The following is an 18,275-nucleotide window of genomic DNA, read 5'->3' as shown; positions in this document are numbered from 1 at the left end:
CATAACACACACATGCAATGTGCCATTACATTTCTAAAAGAATGCCTGATAGGGGAGACCAGGTATATGTGTAACACTTTTTTCTTCAGGTGCTAACCGACTTTTTACACTTTTTTTTTGAACAACGTTTTTATTAGTTTTCAACAGACAAAAAATAATAATACACTAGAAAAAGGAACAAACATTTTCTTTTAAACAACATGAACATACAAACAAAGGCAAAAGAAAAAAACAAAAAAAACAACAATAATATAGACAGTAATACAGAAATAAATAATAGCAAAACGTATCTGAAGGAAATATCGAGAGTTCAAAATAACAACAGTAATAGTGTACATATTTTAAAAAATAAATAGATAAATAAAAAATAAGTAAAATACATAAATAGATAAATGTGGCTGTCACACTCCACAGTTCGTTGTCATTATTGTTGTTCAAGAAAGCTCATTAGGGGTGTCCATACCTCTTCAAATTCTCGTGCCCTGCCTCACATAACACAAGTTAGTTTTTCACATTGTAACACACAGTATCATTTCCCTTATCCAGGACTGTATAGAAGAAACTTCAGTCTCTTTCCGAGATAGAGCGATCATCCTTCTGGCCTGCAGGAGACCCAAGTTGATCAGAGTCTTATTTTTAGCGCTAGCCACAAAGTCAGCTGGAAATAGACCCAGGATGCAAAGTTTTGCGAGATAAGGTACTTGGGTACCAGTGATTATGTTAAGTGTACGAAAAACCATTTTCTGACTTTTTACACTTGTTAAAAAAATCTGCATCTTTAATCCAGTATTGTGTCTTCTTATGTATTTTTTTGAACTCCCCAAGTTTAACATCAAGATAAATACCATTATCAAAGATGTCAGCTGTGAGAGGTGTTGAGTTTCTGCAAAATGTACAGATGTTTAGCATTACAGCTAAAATACACCAGATACATATGCAGTGTGTTTCTGTTCCATTATGGCAAATGGACCAAATAGGTTTTATTCAGATCAATGTATCAACTCTCTCTGGATCTGTTCTGTTGCAGTATGTCTGCATCGCTGGTCCGTCGTCTTGCGGGTAGTACACATCCTATTTTTGGGTTAGGGTTAGGGTTAGGGTTGAAGCTGTGAAGTATAAATTCAGCGTAGGGAAGATCGAGCAGGACAGGAAGTTGTGACTGGAAACTACCTAAAAACACCCAGTGACTTTCAAATAAAACAGATGACAAACAGACATAATGAACCAAACCAAGAGACCAAGAGTCCACATGTTTGAGGTTTTACAGCCCAACTTGAATGAAGACAGACTTATCAATGGCGTAGGAAGCACGAGAACGTGTGACTCCAGCTCTCTGTCAGTCACGATGCTTGTTGGACCGAACACGCAACCGGTGTAAGTTGACAAACGCCCCACAACAAATTCACACTGCAGACGTATCTGGTGTGTTACACAAGTAGCCTATGCTCAGTCTATATGTATTTTAGTGGGATGTCACTAGTTATCGGCTACTTTGGTTTCGTTTGTGACCTTGACAGAAAATGTAAAAGGAACACAAAATTTAGAACATTATTCATTATAGTGATTAAAACATTTTGAGGTAAAAGTATGTCCACCACTTCACCATTGTCAGGTTATTTATCATTTATCATTAGGCTGTATGATGTGACTGGTCTTATTCTGAGGGATTAGTAGACCCCATGCACAGGTGGTCCTCAGACCGCAAATGTTTCTCATCATCAGGACCATCACCCTGCCAGCTTCACTTCCCTCTGGATGCTCTTTGTCTCTATCTCCAAATCCAGCTCACCTTTATAAGCTGACTTTACTCCATTGTTCTGACTTACATGAATGACCATTTGTCAGTTGTTAAATCCAGCACTTGTTTATATTTTTCTCTAACCCTCCCACTGGACTATAGGTCAGCTCAATAATTACACGTTGCTTTGACTGATGAGTCCTGTCCTCTCTGACGCCCACGCGTGCCTCATTGCATTAAGTTTCACATGACACTTACTCATCAGTGCCCTTGACGGTGCCTCTACACCCACACATGAACAAATAAACACACACACACACACACACACACACACACACACACACACACACACACACACACACACACACACACACACACACACACACACACACACACACACACACACACATATTGGTTGTTGACTAGAGATGTGTACTCTTCAGGAGAATGATCTAATTCCCTCAGCAGACCAAACAAATAGCGTATACAACAGTTCAGGGGCTGTTTTGCATGTTTTTCTTTCATATTGTGTCACATGTTTTTAATGTGTTTCGCACATATAATCTACTACAAAGCCATGCTGTTGTAATCTGTACAGAATGTGGTTTGACATTGTCTTGCTGAAATAGGTTAGGTCTTCCTAGAAAAATCATTGTCAGGCTGGCAAAATATGTTGAACGTTTAAATACTGTTTAGCATTAATGAAGCCTTCACAGATGTGTAAGCTCCTCATGCCATGGACACTTCTAGTCCTTGGATCATGTTTGTATCTGGTGTCCCATTTTCATGACGCAGTTTTGACCTGCATTTTTGGATGTAACAGCAAACTGTGTTTAAAGAAAGTGGTTTCTGGAAGTGTTGAAGCCCATGTAGTGACTTCCACTGTAGAGTCATGTATGTGTTTGATGCTGTGTTGCCTAAGTTTTGTACTGAGATTTCTCCAGGTTCTCAGAATCTTTTAATCATATCATGTACTGAAATATGCAAACAGAACAGCTATTTAGGGATCAAATTATCATTTTGGAAAAGTATGACGGTGCCAAGATAAACAACAAATTTAAATGTAGGAGACTTTAGTTTTCTCATGGTTATCACTGTTAATGCAGAGTACGTGTGTGCTATTTAAATTTGCTGAATGGGCTTTCCAAGAAGTTTTGCCTGATGGTGCAACATTGGCTGTAGTACAGGAGAATAATACTGAGGTCTGTATGTTTTGACTAATGGCCTCGTTTGCGGACGTGCATATGGCCCAGGTCGTATTGAAAATCACAGGTAATTGAAATTTTATGCCAGAGACATTACTCTAAAATGTTCAGACTATTGTCTCACACAGACTCTCAATAAATAAGAACATCTGTTCTTCAGAGAGTCAGCCTCTTTAGGGTGTTTTCTTTTTTTAAGCCCAGTCATGTTACTAACTTGTTTCGAAACAAACTTTTTTGGTACCAGGCTTTTAGTCACAAAACATTGTTTCTCTTTTTGTCTCTGGTCCTCTGGCTTGTATTTGTTCCTATGATGTGAAAAATTTCTATATATTCTCTAACAAAGATAAAAGTGAAATATTATAATCAGGTGCCTGCAGATCTTACAATATCAACATTAAGTCGCTCTAAAAGTCTGGTCCCACAAGTTAGATAAATAATGAAGCTCAAATGTTGTGCACCAAAGCTTCAGGTTCCTCCAAAGAATGAATTGTTCATTAGCTGGTTTTGAAACAGGCTGTTACATAAGAAAAAAAAAAGATCTTCAGATTCTTAAATAACCTGTTTGCGTCATATTTCCTCCAAGGAGCAGGACTTGACACTTTGGCATTTGCAGGTTTGAGGACATAAAGGATCTGCTCCCTGTGGGGAGAAAGATCACAGGGCTGAGGCAAATCCGGCTGCTGTCGTAGAACTTCTCAGGTTACAGAAGGAACAAGACGTCAAATACAGCATTTAGCACAAATGCAGTGACTGCATGTTCCTTTTGAATCTCTGTACTGAGTGCAGAAATAAACAGTCTCATGTTGCTGTGTTATACAGCATAATCAGGCTTCAGTAAGAGCTCCAGTGTGACGGCCAAAACCCAACGGGCTAATTTTTTCCTTCGAGAGACAGAAAAAGAATTTCACACATTAAATTAATCCTGATGGTTAAAACAAAAACAAGGCTTCAGCATAAATCTCAGTTTAATCTCTGATTGCGAACAGTTTTAGGGTTTCGTAACCCTCCTGTTCTGGACATTCAGGTTAACAAATGTTAGAAATACTCTGACTTTAAAAGTTGCCTTCCCTCCATGAACCAATTCCCCATCTTTCAATCATCTTTACTCCTCCTCTTCCTCATCCCTGTGTGTTCAGTCATGTAATTAACCTTGCTTTAACCTGCAGGACTAATAAACCTCACAGGCTCTCTGTTGAGCTCCATGAAAGCAGAATAAGCAAAAGTGTCTGTGAAAAGAGTTTTAACAGACAAATTTCTACACATTCACTATTGACCATGTCTAAAAAAAAGATGTGTTTTCACTGTCCTGCTTTGAACCAATCAGTGCAGGGGTTGGTAAGCTCTAATGAAGTCCCCTGAAGTCAAGGTAATGATTTGAAAAAATCCCTTGTTTGTTGTCGTTTTTTGGTTTTAGTGAGTTTCTTAGTAGATTAAATCCAGTAAATCATTTATGTTATTAACGTTAAGCTAAAAACAAGAACAGGCTGTGCAGGAGTAGATCAGGAACTCTGGGCCCCTCACAGCTCTGGATCTGGGAGGTTTTCATTTGAATCAATTTGCTACCGCACTCTGTGTCCTCTTTGTGTCCTCGATCCGGCCATGTCTCTGATCCCACCAGTCAGAGCCCTCCAGATCAGATGCAAGACTTCTATTCATGCCTGAGTAACACTGCATTTATTTGCACAGTGCAGCTCAAGCAGGACAGGGTGTTGAGCACTGAAACCACAGGAAAACATCCGGTGACTTTGAATTAAGTTGACACAAGATGATATTTAGCTTGACTGCTACAAGAAACTGACATAATGAGCAGAGCCAGACCTGGGGTCATCAGGTTTTAAGTTTACAGCCCAACATGAACGAGGAGAGGCTCATAATTGGAGTGAAAAGCATGAAAACTCCTAAGTCGAGCATCGCACAGATCTGATTCTTGTCTGGTCTTAACAGTTAAACAGTTAAAAACTGTTACTTTCTGTGACATACAGTGGTTCCAAAATTATTATAACATTTGTCCCCTTGACATGTTTGGGAGGTTTCAGCCTGGTTGCATTGGCTGTTTAAATACCAATAAAACAAATGAAATATCTACAAAGTCATCATGATGCTCTATGAATCATAAAGTAGAGCCATCATAAAGAGATTTAAGTTATTTTCTTTATATAGGAACATAGAAAATGATGGACTGCCCCTCTCAAGTCTGGATCTCAACACCATCCAGCAAATCTGGCCAAGTTGGAAAACAAAGTGGATGGATTAATTTTAATTTCCAAGGAAAGCTTTTGACTCGATTTGACTGTACGAGAGATGTGTGATGCTGTAACTGCTGCAAAAAGTGGAAAAAACAACTGTAAAGTTGAAATTAGATAAAAACAGCGACACTCACTTCAGCTGGTACAACTCTCTGAGCTGTGCTCAGAGCAACCATCTGCAAGTCTCATGTTTATGATTTGGAGGCAAAAAGGTCAGTACTATCAGATCTGTCAGGTGATTTTGTGTATCACATACAGGTTTATCCTAGAGTCTTACATTGTTATGTATAAGCTGCAATCTCTTAAAAAGTAAAATTAATGCAGAGGTGCATAGCAAATGAAAAAAAACCCCTTGTAGTTCCTCAAGTGTCCACTTGAGGCTAGTTCTAAAAGCCTGAGAAGTCCCATTAACACTAATGTTGCAAAGCCCGTTTTTAAAGCACACAACAAACGTTTACAGCCTGGTTTGGCCACATTCTCTAATTTGTCTGTTTTGACTTTCGGTTGATTAGTGGTTAAGATTGAATCAGTATTTCCAATACGATCATCGCCATTGCTGAGCTTTGAAACCAGAAACCAGTGGGTGACACCACTCTGACTTCAACAATATATAGTAAGTTCAACTTTTAAACCATCTTTGATTTTGAGAAATGATACATCATTGATACAACTTTTAGTTTTGGAGTAGTGATCAAAACAGACATTACATATCACTTCTTATTACATCTGAATATAATTTTACCTCTCCAAAAAGCTTCGATATGCCCTTTTGTGGAGTTCTCTCATAATCAGATTAATGTAGCTTTTATTTTTGCATCAAGCCTTCATGTAGTGTTTGTTCGTTTCACCCCTGAATACAGTTTGTCCTTTCATTTGTTTGAATCAGTCGGTCATGTTCCAAAGTACTTACCCAGTGGTTTGGAAGTTATAGCAAAAACAACTCATTACCTTTCTCTCAAAGTACATTTTTCAGAGGTGTGTGGGTGTGACGCACGATAGGGAAGATGAGTGGAGTGTGTAATTACAGGGGAAACAAAGCTGTGCGTCCTGATGCATTCTAAAGCAGAGCGTGCTAACAACCCCCTTTGTTTTTTTTACACATGAAATTATGAGTCCAGCAGGGTGTATAATTAGAAATCAATTTAACTCCATATCAATCATCCAGCCAAATTACTCCGAACTATTATCTCAGGATTCACCAAAGAATGTCATATTGACAGGTTCAGAGATGTCAGGTTAAAGCTGATTGGTAGCTGTGTGTGTGTGTGTGTGTGTGTGTGTGTGTGTGTGTGTGTGTGTGTGTGTGTGTGTGTGTGTGTGTGTGTGTGTGTGTGTGTGTGTGTGTGTGTGGTTGCTCTCTCAAACGTTTATAAGAGCAAGACTGAGATATATGTGATTCTTTACCACAATCAGAAATTGGTCCAACAGGTATTTGAAGATCTGTTTTATCGTCTGGTTTGTATTTTGGATGATTTTTGGTGCTGTAAAGTTAACTAGATACCTTCCCATTGTAAAATTACATCCCTTATTCTCAGGAGGGCAACCAAACACAGAAAAGTGCATAATTCCAAAAAAGAAAACTCCCTGAAGGAACATCTTATAACTTAACTCCAACCTTGAGGCGAACTCTTCTTTGTTCTTCCTGCTTCCTTTCCTTTCTCGGTAATGATCTGTGTCCACCCACTCACCTGCTAAAACTCTGCGGACCATTTTTTATCGAGGGTAAACGATTCTACAAAAAAAAGATAGAAAAAAGACGAGAGCACATGAAGAGAAAAATTTGCATGCCCAGATCCTGATTTTTGACATGATGAGCTGAGCTCATGCAATGTTAATGTGAGAGCGAGCTGCTGCCAGTTGGGTACTTTTCTCCTCTGCATGTGTGTGTGCTGGTGCAGACATGTCCTGATATGAATAATGTGAGAGTGTGTGTTTGGTTTTATTCATTTTAGCCCTCAAATTAAACAACAGCTGCTTGATAGAAATGCAAATGCATCTGCATTTTTATGAGACAGAGAGAGAGGGGGACGTCCTCGCAGGCTTCCTTCCTCGCTATTCGAGATTTCCCCTGTAATGGTTCTTTCTGAGAGCGGAGGAGAGGAGAGCTTATTCACTCTGGTTCCTAATGGCTCCTTCTCTGGTCATGGAAAAGGACAGGCTTTTTTGGGGGATTGCTTGAACTGTTTCTGCCCAGACGTCCGCACTGAACTCACTGAGCTCTGAGCCTTTTTCTAGGCAACAGTTAGCAACAGAAAAACAAAAATGCAGCAAAGTACAGAGACTGCTTTCATCACTACCTTGTACAGGTGGCATGTTATGGGCTTGGAACATGGCTTGGAATTAAAGTTGACTGATTTATCTGATGAGACACAAGCAGCTGCCGGGATATCAAAATTTTACAGCCTATGCTTATGGCTAATTCATTGGTGGGAGATTTGGATTCTCATTGAGAGTGATTACTGAAAAATAACCTGTCTTTGCACAAAAACCTACTCTATAGAAGTTCTTAATCAGAAAAATTCAAGACAGCTAAAGGCGCTCTGCCTACTCTGACAGCCTGTTGATGCAACACCGATACCTTATGTCTCTTTAATATTTGCTTGAATAACACCACAACCTCTAGTGGCCACTTGCGAAATTCCTTCCATTCCTAGGTAAACTGATTCTTGCTGTTTTTGCTCCTCTTATATTTATTGGCTATGTTTACATGTTGTCAATATTCGGGTTGAGGATGGAATCGAATAGAATCCTGATTAAAAAATAGCCACACACAACAACAGCAGCAGCGTGGCAGAAATTGAACACGACCAAGATTCCTTGCAAACAGAACATGGGGATCCTGATAGACGTATACATGACCAAATATTTGGGTTTGAAAAGGAGAAACCCAGGCGTGATTTTCGAATTAGAAAGGGATATTGGTGTTTACATGGCTTTTATTGCTAATATTCAGATATTGAAAGGGTTAATGAATTAATGTAAACATAGATAGTAAGCTCTGATAAACTGCTACTTTAGCTGTATCTGTGCAAAACTTCACTGGTCGCCTTGTTTACATGCTTGCAGCCAGTCTTTGGTTCCTTGTCTTTTTCCAAAATGAAGTCGATTGATTCGAACTCCCCAAACAGGAACAAGGAAATCAGCAAGAAGCTTTGCAAGATGACAACATATATTGAATCTGGCCAGTATGGGCTCTGGAAGATACATAAACCACTTAACTTTTGGCGTAGATGGGTACCTTTCACATTTGAAATGATACAGTACAGATGCCCGGTACTTGGCAATCAGTATCAATACTCAACAGTACCAATTTTCTGTTCTTTCGTATGGTTATGCAGTAATAAATATTAATTTATTTAATAATAAAATCCCTAAGTTTTTCAATGTAACATATTTATTCCTTAATATATAAACTTGCATGCCATGTTCATGTCCAGCATGGAAAATCGACTACTCTTCCACTCTCTCACAGTCACAAGGATGCATTTAGGTACCTAAACATGTTACCTTTTGAGTTATGTGAATCGGCACTCAGTACTACAGATGGAATTCAGTCTGTGCCTATAAAAGTACCCTATTCAGTACCTATCCCTTCTTGAGTATGTGGGTATTGGGGAATCAGTAGCTGATTTTCTGTCAAAGCACTGCTGAGAATATTGCCGACTTTTCAGCACAGAGACATCATCAGTACCCTATAAATAATTATTTTGTAAGGAGCATAAGAAACTTCCATGTCCTAGCTTTCTCTGACTTCTAAAGTTCATCAATTTAATGTTTTTTTTTAATACATCCCTTATGGTAGAACTAAATTATTTTCACTACAGTCTGGTGTCTTTCATATCAAACCATTACTTTAGGAATAAAACATTGATCTAGAGTGGAACTGGATTTACTGGTTGCCCTAGTATAAGTGTTTTAATGTGATTTCGAATGATAAAGTTTACATAACGGTGCAATAAAGTGACTATTATTGAGTATTAACTTGAGATAATGGAGTCTCTGGGTGGTTTAACTATGTGTGGTACTCCTGCAGTCTGCAACAGTCCTCCTAATCCCTCACTGAACTTCTTCTAAGGGCTTCCTCCTCCTCCTCCTCCTCCTCTTTGTTCCATCATCTCAGAGATTCAGCCAGCACTCCTGCATCACTACTGCTCTGTGTGCTGTACGGAAATGCTCACTGTTGTCCGTAGGATACAGGCCTATTGATTTCAGTCTGCCTATTACTCCTGCTATCCCCCCTCCTCCTCCCATCACACTCACGCTTCCCACCTCCCCCTCCTCCCCTCCTCCTCTTCTGCTTCTCTCTCGTCTCTTCCTTGGACTGCAGCACTGAAAACCGCTGCATCGCTCAAGACAAGAAATCTCCGGCGCGATGCCTTCTCTCCCTGTTGCTGTTTAGAAAGAGGAAGAGAGGGGAGACTCACCGGCAGTTCGGCACGATGCATCGCGGTCCTCTGCGCACTGTAAGTCTTCTTTTCCTGTTCAAACGTGCAGACAAACTAGAACTTCATCTCCCTCCGCGCTCCGCTCCTCGTGATACATAGATCTCATCTTTATACGCCTTTTTGGATCATTTAATATGCAAAATGGAAACTGCAGGTATTGGGAGATCCACACTGGTGTGTGCTTAGTCTGCTGGCGATGATGCTAACAGTGTGCGTGTAATTGACGCAAGAGTTGGAGAACTTTTGAGGAGTTTGAGCCTCTGAAAGTGAGTTAAGAATGCATATTTATATGAAATACCCCACATTTCATAAGAAAATGATGCCTCTTTGTATTCAATATTCATTCTAGGAAAGAAACAGTTTGTGCTTTCGTTAAAACTTTAGGCTTCTTTATGAGATGCGTCAAAATGAGAGAATTAGGCTGCTTTTGTGCAATTTCAGAAGTGATTTTTGGGACTTTTAGCATCTTTCCAACACCAACAAAGAGGGGTTTTGGTGACGGTGTTAGGGGGTGTTCCCTTTCTTTTGGGCCCATAAATCGTGTTTAACATGAGTTGGCACGCGCACACGGCAGAGGTAACTCCGCGTTTCCCGTCCATCTTGCGCGCGCGCGCACGCACGCACGAACACACACACACACACACACACACACACACACACACACACACACACACACACACACGGAGCAGCAAAGGAGTGAGTCTGCAGAGAGCACACACTCGGAACACATCCATCTATTACTCAGGATTTAGTGCACGGTGCAGCGCGCGGACAGTCAGCTAACTGTACCGCGCGCCGCGCAGGCAGCACGAGGATTGATTCGCAGACTGCAGGACGGCCCAAATCTAATTACGGGACGCGACTTGCGTCAAAAGACTCCGCGGTGATTGATGTTGCTTCCTGTACGTGGTCTGTGGGCTGAGCTCAGCCGGTGGAGCCGCTGTGTGTGTGGAAGCTGCAGTAGTGGAACAAAGAGGGATGAGTTTTGCATAAAGCTGCCCCACGAGGCTGAATGTGAAGTTTGATTGAATCAAGCATGAAAAAATTCCAGCCAGGTGTTTGCTTCAAGGCACTTTGAATAGTCTGTAAATTAATGTTTGCCTCTGGCCCTGTGTGCCTCTGTTTGCTTTGGCTCGGCACATGACAATCAAAGCCTCTGCTCACTCTATTTCACCTTTTTCTATTGTGCCTTATCTCGGCTTCATCTATATTTCATTGACAACTAAACACACAAGAGGGTTCAGCTTGAATGGGTCTGCACTACATGTCATAAATGAGAGCCAGGAGGCACTCCATCAGCCAATCAGCAGCCCGGAGAGAGGGGAGAGAGGAGCATCATCAAGCTGTTCAAATGTGCAACCATTCATAGAGAGACAGAGACAGAAGAGCTCAGTGGAGAGAACCCTCCAACTCTCTCGTTTGTTGTTATATTCATGGATGCACCAGCTCCTGAAAACTTGTTGAAATTTTCAGGATGTGATGCAAACCCAGACATCTAAACATTTCTGACGACCTTATCCAGAGTTTTCCCTGCAGCTGAGGTGAGCTGATGCAAGGATCCAGTGTTAGGGGAACAACATACAAGTGCACAAGCTGAGCAAGGGTGATGAGGTTGAAGCGACTGGTGCAAACCAAAAAACAACTAAGAGAATAAATAAAACTGTTTGCATACAGCGCTGCCAGAAATGCGGAAACTGTCATAACAGAACATCAAAACATAACATAAAGTTGGTCTCTCTAACTTGGTTCACCGCCATATTGCAAACATTGCCCTATGGCCTCCACAGCAAGCTTCCGAGGCACCCTCGTCCTCCTAATCTGTCTGCAGAAAATTCCTGTTGTGTGGGACATGTTGTACAAGCAACTTGGCAGAATGTTCCTGGGGTGCATGTGTGAAAGAAGCTTTCCTAATTTATTTTGCAACAACATCGATTTCTCACTTTTTACATGCCATCAAAAGCAGCAATATATTATTGAATTGAGAACAGAATAAACAAATTTTAAATGTTTTGTTTATTTGCTTACTGGATACCGGTAAGTAAAAAGGAGATAGTGCAGCAAAAGTAGGTGTTATTTTTCAAAACTGAGGAAAGAAATGATATCTTTCTGTTGACTGTTCAGTCGTGATAATAATAATAATAGTAATAATAATAATGATTATTATTATTATCAACTTGGTTTATATTCCACTTTTCAAAGGCAATATTAATGCTGTACAAAATGAAACAAACAATGAAAGAATTAAAAGAAGAGATGAAAGAGGAGTGAAAGAGAAATTGAGAAACTAAGACAACTAAACTAACTAAAGAAATTATACAATGTATAGGGCTAAAAAACCCCACCAAATAGAGGAAAGGAAGACATCACAAAAATAGATTAATAAAAACAATAAAAACATTTAATCAGAATAAAGAGAGCTACAGAGGGAAAGGAGGAACGGGGATCTAAAGAAAGAAAATTAAAACATAATAGTTTGTATTATTTCTGTTGTTTGCCGGCTCATACAGGGCGTGTCCAGACCTGTTTGTACCAGGGTGAGCTCAGTGCAGCGCTGACGTCAGGCCCTTCCGTCTCTGCCATCTGTTTTAAAAACTACCATTTCAAGCTTTCATATTCTTGTGTACAATTGTATTCCTTTATAAAGAAACATAGCAGACTGACAACACATCAATCTTGTGAAGTTACATTAAATCTAAGAACTTAAAATTATGTTTGTATCAGTTGAAGGCACCAAGGAAAGTAAATTTGTAATCATTTGATTATAAAAAAACGAATGCCAGCCTGTTTTGTCATGCGCTCTTTTACAAATAAACCATTCAGCATCCCCTATGGTAACCTCCTTGCTGTATACGGGGGTGTTGTGCTTTTTTTTGTCATTATTTTGTCCCTATGGTCCCTGTGATAGATTTCCATGATTTAGTTAAAAAATCCTATTTCCTCTCACTGGTGTTTTAGAAAATCTGTATTTCAGCTTGTCTGAAACGCTTTGTTGTGGCCCTATTTTAAGGCTCTCTGCTCCACAAACCCTCTTGAGCAGCCATTTTGGGGGTGGAGCTATGGGCAGACCTTGGTGTTTGAGGCCCACGTCCCCAATGTGTTTTGATCTAGTACAGAGATCTGTATGTGATGACTTCATCATCATATCAGCAAGTCCCGTGAAGATCTCTCGAAGATCTCGAGAGCTTTGACCAGTGTACAGATGGAATCGGGGATTTCTACAACAATATGTAGAGGTTTGAAAAACTGCACTTTTAGTCTGAACATCATGAATTGTTACTTGAAGTCCATGTTTAAAATATGGGAAAGCAGACCCTTTCTGTAAGATCTGTAATCCATACATATTTTAGATGGAGATAAATTAGTACCAGTCAACAAAACAAAACCAAAACAAACAACAACAGCAAAAAAAACAAAAAAACAAAAACAAACACACACTCTCTCATTGAAACGCAGCGTGGGCATCCTCACTGGGACCTCCACAGCAGCTGGCTGGACTTCAGCAGTCAGTAAACCCTCACAGCTATCATTATATACAGACAATCAGGCAGCTGTGTGTGTCCATGTGTGTGCGCTCCAGTGGCTGTTTTTTCGTGTGTTGTGTAGGTTTGTAGGCCTGCGTTAGAGAATCTTTGAATGAATACTCCTCCTTCTCCTGGCTTGTCTTCAGTGTGTCTCTGAGCAGCTTTGTAACACACTTCATGATTATTACTTTAATCTAAACCCAGGATCCTCGGCTCCCTCGGCAGTCATGCTTCTTCATCCTCTGTTGCTGCTGCCTCTGGAGGCTGCGTGTTTTAAGCACTTTCTTAACTCAGCAGCCTGTTTTGTTGTTGTTTTTTTTTCTGAGAAAGCAGAAAAGAAGTTTTCAAATGTAGAAAATTTCTTTTGTAGATGTTTGGGGTGGCTGATCTGTTTCTTTTTTTACAGAAGAGATGCTCAGAGGTGTTCTCCCTCACACCTGCAGTAAATGTCCCCACCACACTGATACACCAAGCTGAATAAATCACATCGCTTCCTCTGTTTTTTCCTCATACAAAGATCACGAAATTGGCTGAAATTTCTCTGAAACGTACACTTTCTAAAATGTGAATTTTTAGTTTTAAATGACATCATGTGCACTTTTATAGAGATCATTGTTTATCTATTATCTACTCAATTCATGTATGTTTGGAGTGAGGTTTTGTAAATATGCCTGAAGTTGTAGCACATACCCTCTGTGTTGTAGTTCCAGCCGTTTCATGTGGCCTAAGAAATACTGCCAAGACAAAGCTTACGTTGCCTGAATACAGCATGAATGCATGGGCGGTGTGGCCCTGCTTAAAGGGAAACTCAGCTTTCTTTGTCTGTTCTGCATGCCTCTGGAAATGTTTTGCTTTTATTGATGAACCATACCAAGATCATCGTCATCGAAAGCTAATAAAAATGTGTGACGATCTCCTTGTGGTGCTCTCCTGTCTTGTGCATTTGCTGGACTACATCACAGACCTCCTCTGTGATTCAAGAAAACTTTTGAGGTCAAGGTAACTAGGTAGAGGTGCCTGAAAAGCCTGAAAAGCTGCAGCACATCATCCTTTTGATTTGAGGTATTCAACTTATCTATTTTCCAGGGGGACAGAGGAGTCAGGTCTGCATGATTAAATCAAGGACTACCAAGAGGGTAGATTCAGCTGTGAAGCTTGTTTCTTTTCCAGATGGATAGATTCTGCTTCTGCGTTAAGCTGTGATCTCCTGATCTTTTCCTTCCGAAACCCCGACCTGGCTTCATGTGGCATCTGCTGAGCTTGGCGTGTACTTCCATTCACACGATGTGCATTAGCAAACGCTCACTGCAGCCATCTGTGGGCGCCGCAGAAAGCCTGCAGGGCTCTGCACACACCACTTGCATTTACATATTGTTAACCAGTATTGGGTCACATTAAGATCTGGGATCTTATCTCTCTTACTACCATTTTAACAGTTTCATACCACACCTGATAAGCATGATTCTGTTTTTATTTAGAAAAGAATGACATCCTGCACAAAGCGTTTACGTACTTTGACGACACACCCGATGAGTGGGTCTGCAAGGGTCCAGGAGCATGCACCTGCAGAGTGTATGCGTGTGTGTGTTCATGCATCCTCTGTGTATGTGTGTGACTTGGTGAGTGATTAATGAACGTAACTGGACGGCGTCAGCGGGCCATGACAGCACGGCTGTGAGGAAATCATTTCCCCCCTCTCCGTGGACTGCTGATTCAGAGCTCGCAGGAATATTTGCTGATTGCTGAAATCACATCATGAAGGTGCTGTTATAATAACCCCGATCACTGCATCACAGCAGAAAGGAAATAAAAGCAATCGTAAATGATGTTAGCTTGTGTGTTTATAGGGGGGAAAGGGCAGTGAGCTCAGATGTGGGAGCTTCATGTTCCCTTATATCAGCAGGACATGCTGCGAGAAATTGCCATATAGGTTTTTTCAGTAACGCAGCAGACGTCTGGACTGGACTTCAGTGAATTATCTGTGGAGCTCAAAGGCGGCTAAATGTCAGCAATAATGACCATTTGCATAAGGAGGAGAGCGCTTTGCCTATCATGAATAATAAAATGCCAACACAAGAGGGATATGCTTCATATTCTGCATTACAATCACAACCATAACTCTGAAATTTACTTAGATGAGAGGATCAAAGAGAAGGAAATGGTGAACCACAGAGAACAGGGATTACACACACACACCTTTCTGCCTGTTTTGCACCATTATTCACTTTCCCTCTTTAATAAAAAGGTCTCGGTGTTGCAGTGCAGCGAGTTGATTGGCTATTTTCTTCTTGGCCATTTGGTGCAGGAACTCTCAGAGCAAATCATGAGGTCTAACACAGAGTTCAGCCTTTAGTCTCAGCTGTCAGACGGTAAGTTGGAGGAGCTGCAGCACTGGAAATGAGCTCTGCGAAGTTTGCAAAGAGGAGTTTGAGAAAAGTATGTCTTTGCATGGAACGTATTTCTTGTTCCGTGACATTAAACCACGTATGACGAGGGCAGGTGGAGTCCAGTTTTAGCTCATTGTTCAGCTTCACCGAATCCAGGTTTTAGGTGGTTTCCTGCTCAATCTGCTTTTTTTGTACATTGATGAGTTGTTGCTGATATCCAGCAAAAAAGTCTTTTGTTTTTGACCCAGAGGGCTTTGACCTGCTGGAGCTGAGACGCAGCCAGAAAACATCAGCGAAAACAGGAATCTATCAGATCTGATGCTGTGACGAAGAGTAGACTGAGCAGAGATGCATCTGGTGTAATTTTGCAGCAACAAAAAAGTGTTAGGTTTTCTCCATTTTTGAGTCTCACAGTTCCAAACAGATGCTTTGTTCTCTAACAGCGAAAAAAAATCTTATTATTGAATGATTATTGAAATATTTGACTCATCCCTCGTTCTTCAAGCTCAGTCTGTGGGGTCTGAACCTCCAACTGCTGGAGAGCTTGATTGTCTGCCCTCCTCCCTATGTTCAGGTTCTGTTTGTGCATGTTTCAGCCTCAGTGGGTGAATGAAATCTATCCTCTTCCTTTCTTAACAACCAGATATGAGTCTGATTTTTAACAAACCCATTGCAAGAGAACTGACGAGCATTTTGCTAAATCTCTAGCTCTGTTTGAACGAACGTTACACCTTAGACTCTCAAGCGCCATGGATTTGACAATTACACTGACTTTTAAACTCTTCTCTCTTTTGCGTTCACATCTTAAACAATCAGATCAAATCTAGCTCCTGATTATAGCCCTGAAGCTGCAGCATCAGCCTCCGTCTTGTGTTTAGATAGATCCACGGCCGGCGGCAGTCGCTGTCTCATCACCACAACGTGTTCAAAGTTAGTTACAACACATTTCTTACTTCATTTCAGTGCTGCATTGCACCAAAATCTCTCGGGCTGCTCTACGTCGCTGTGGAGCCGCGGTGCTTACGTCCAGATGACGGATTCAAACTGATGTTTTATCTAATGCTGCAGAGCAAAGGTGAGCAGAAACACCATACATCAAGCTGCCACTGTCTATTTAGGCACTTAACCCAGTCCCAACACCTCGGTGTATGCTTTCCACTCCAGGGACTGCAGATACTTATAGAGTAGAGCTCATGGGGGTCTATGAAAGATGGATTTTTTCACAATGTAAGACTACAAAACATCATGAAAACACTATTGAAAGGGAGAAACTATCAAATCCAGTCTTACAAGGACTTCAGTGCTTATGTGAACGGAGGATGTTCACCGTTAAATGAACTAATCTGCAAATATTAAACAATGTCCCAATGCCACCACTACAGGGTGGTTCAGCTCAGTGTTTCTCAAAGAACCGCAGACCATAAAAGACCACTTCATGTGTGTTTTTCCTGTGCAGAGCCCCGACCGTGCTGTGAAATTGACCTGTCAGTAGCTGAGTGTTTTAAGAGCTTCTGAGTGTAAATCGAGGGCCTCCAGCTCCCCGGTCCCTCTCCTGCAGGAGTCTCTGAGCCTTGGGACCTCTGGCTGCAGTGTGGCAGACAGACGGCCCGGGCCTGATGTGTTGACAAGTCTGCTGAGAGGCCACAGTGGACGGAGCCCTGAGGGGAGCCAATCATACATGTCCACATCCAACCCACACATGATGGGCGCTGGCAGAAGACATGGTCTCTGAAGATCCAAATTCACAAAGATGGAATATTTCTGAAAATGAACAAAGATTTTTAAGAAACCCAAAGAAAAAGTGTACTGGAAAAAAAGTATCAACATTACAAAACAAAATGCAACAGCAGGACCCGTTTCCCTGTTTGCATTGACTTTAATTTTACTTCCAGAGATGTGTTTTGGGAAATAGTTGTTTTCCCAATTTGCAGATGAATCAATGAGACGACTTCAATCAGTTTATATCTGTGCGCTTACTTCAAGGTTTGATCCTGCAGCCGATGGCTTAGCATCAAGCCTAGAAGAAAAACCTGAAAACAAACGATCTTTCCAGTAGCTCCTCTGAGATGGCAACCTCTGGTCGTAAGAAATGAAGCTGATGCAGAAGTGCTAAAATCTCCATCAAGTGTCTTCGTGAAGGTTCCTGCAGCTGGTCCGAACAACTCAACTCTCTGCCTGCACACACTGCATAGGGGTGAATAAGGGTTTGAATTGTGGCAGGAGCATTACCCGTGGTGGTGCGTGTAGCTGGCACCGGCAGTGTCTGTCTCATCTTTTATGTCCGTGTTTCAGTGGCGCAGCAGCGTACTGTGTTTCTGTACATTTTACCACTATGCTCAGTCTTTGCAACTTTCTCTGTTTCTGAAACTTGTAGCGCTTAGACCAGTATTTCCAGCTACTGCCGCTAATGTAATTGCTATTACAGATTTGGGTTTTCTGCATCAAGAGATCTGAACAGAAAAATCTTTCAGGTGCACAGTGTCCAGTTTTCAGCTGATGTTGTTGGTCTGCAGAGATATTGGTAGTAGCTTTGGAAGTCTTGGAAATCAGGATGCAATGGCTTTCTATCAGTCTGATGTCTTTGTATCTACAGATGAAGAATTTTCCTGTGATAAGTCCCCAACCCAGGCCCCAACTGAGTTTTGTATTGATACCATTGCTGGGAAACCACACATTTATGCCTGATTGAAAATCAACCAATCAGTGGCTTGATCCTTGAGTAATATCCATCCT

At 41.1% G+C, this 18,275-nt stretch overlaps 1 protein-coding gene across 2 annotated transcripts in view; it reads left to right on the top strand.

Moving 5' to 3' along the window:
- The window catches only part of LOC141805749 (synaptic vesicle glycoprotein 2C-like), a 66,818-nt gene that overhangs the window by 7,886 nt on the left and 40,657 nt on the right, over nt 1-18,275 (top strand). Inside the window, exon 1 of one of the 2 annotated variants that reach the window (XM_074690938.1) lies at nt 9,341-9,652. The exons of the other annotated variant lie outside the window; for it this stretch is intronic. The gene's annotated coding sequence lies outside the window, so the exon portion shown is untranslated. Of the gene's footprint in view, nt 1-9,340; nt 9,653-18,275 lie in introns of those variants that run through there. 2 annotated transcript variants of the gene reach the window in all.

Source organism: Halichoeres trimaculatus, unplaced genomic scaffold (genome assembly GCF_033239565.1).
Source record: "Halichoeres trimaculatus isolate MK-OKI-2021-1 unplaced genomic scaffold, fHalTri1.1 fHalTri1_scaffold_16, whole genome shotgun sequence".
Taxonomy (NCBI): Eukaryota; Metazoa; Chordata; class Actinopteri; order Labriformes; family Labridae; genus Halichoeres; species Halichoeres trimaculatus.
Note: the sequence above shows the minus strand (reverse complement) of the source record. Positions and strands in the feature narration are given on the sequence as shown.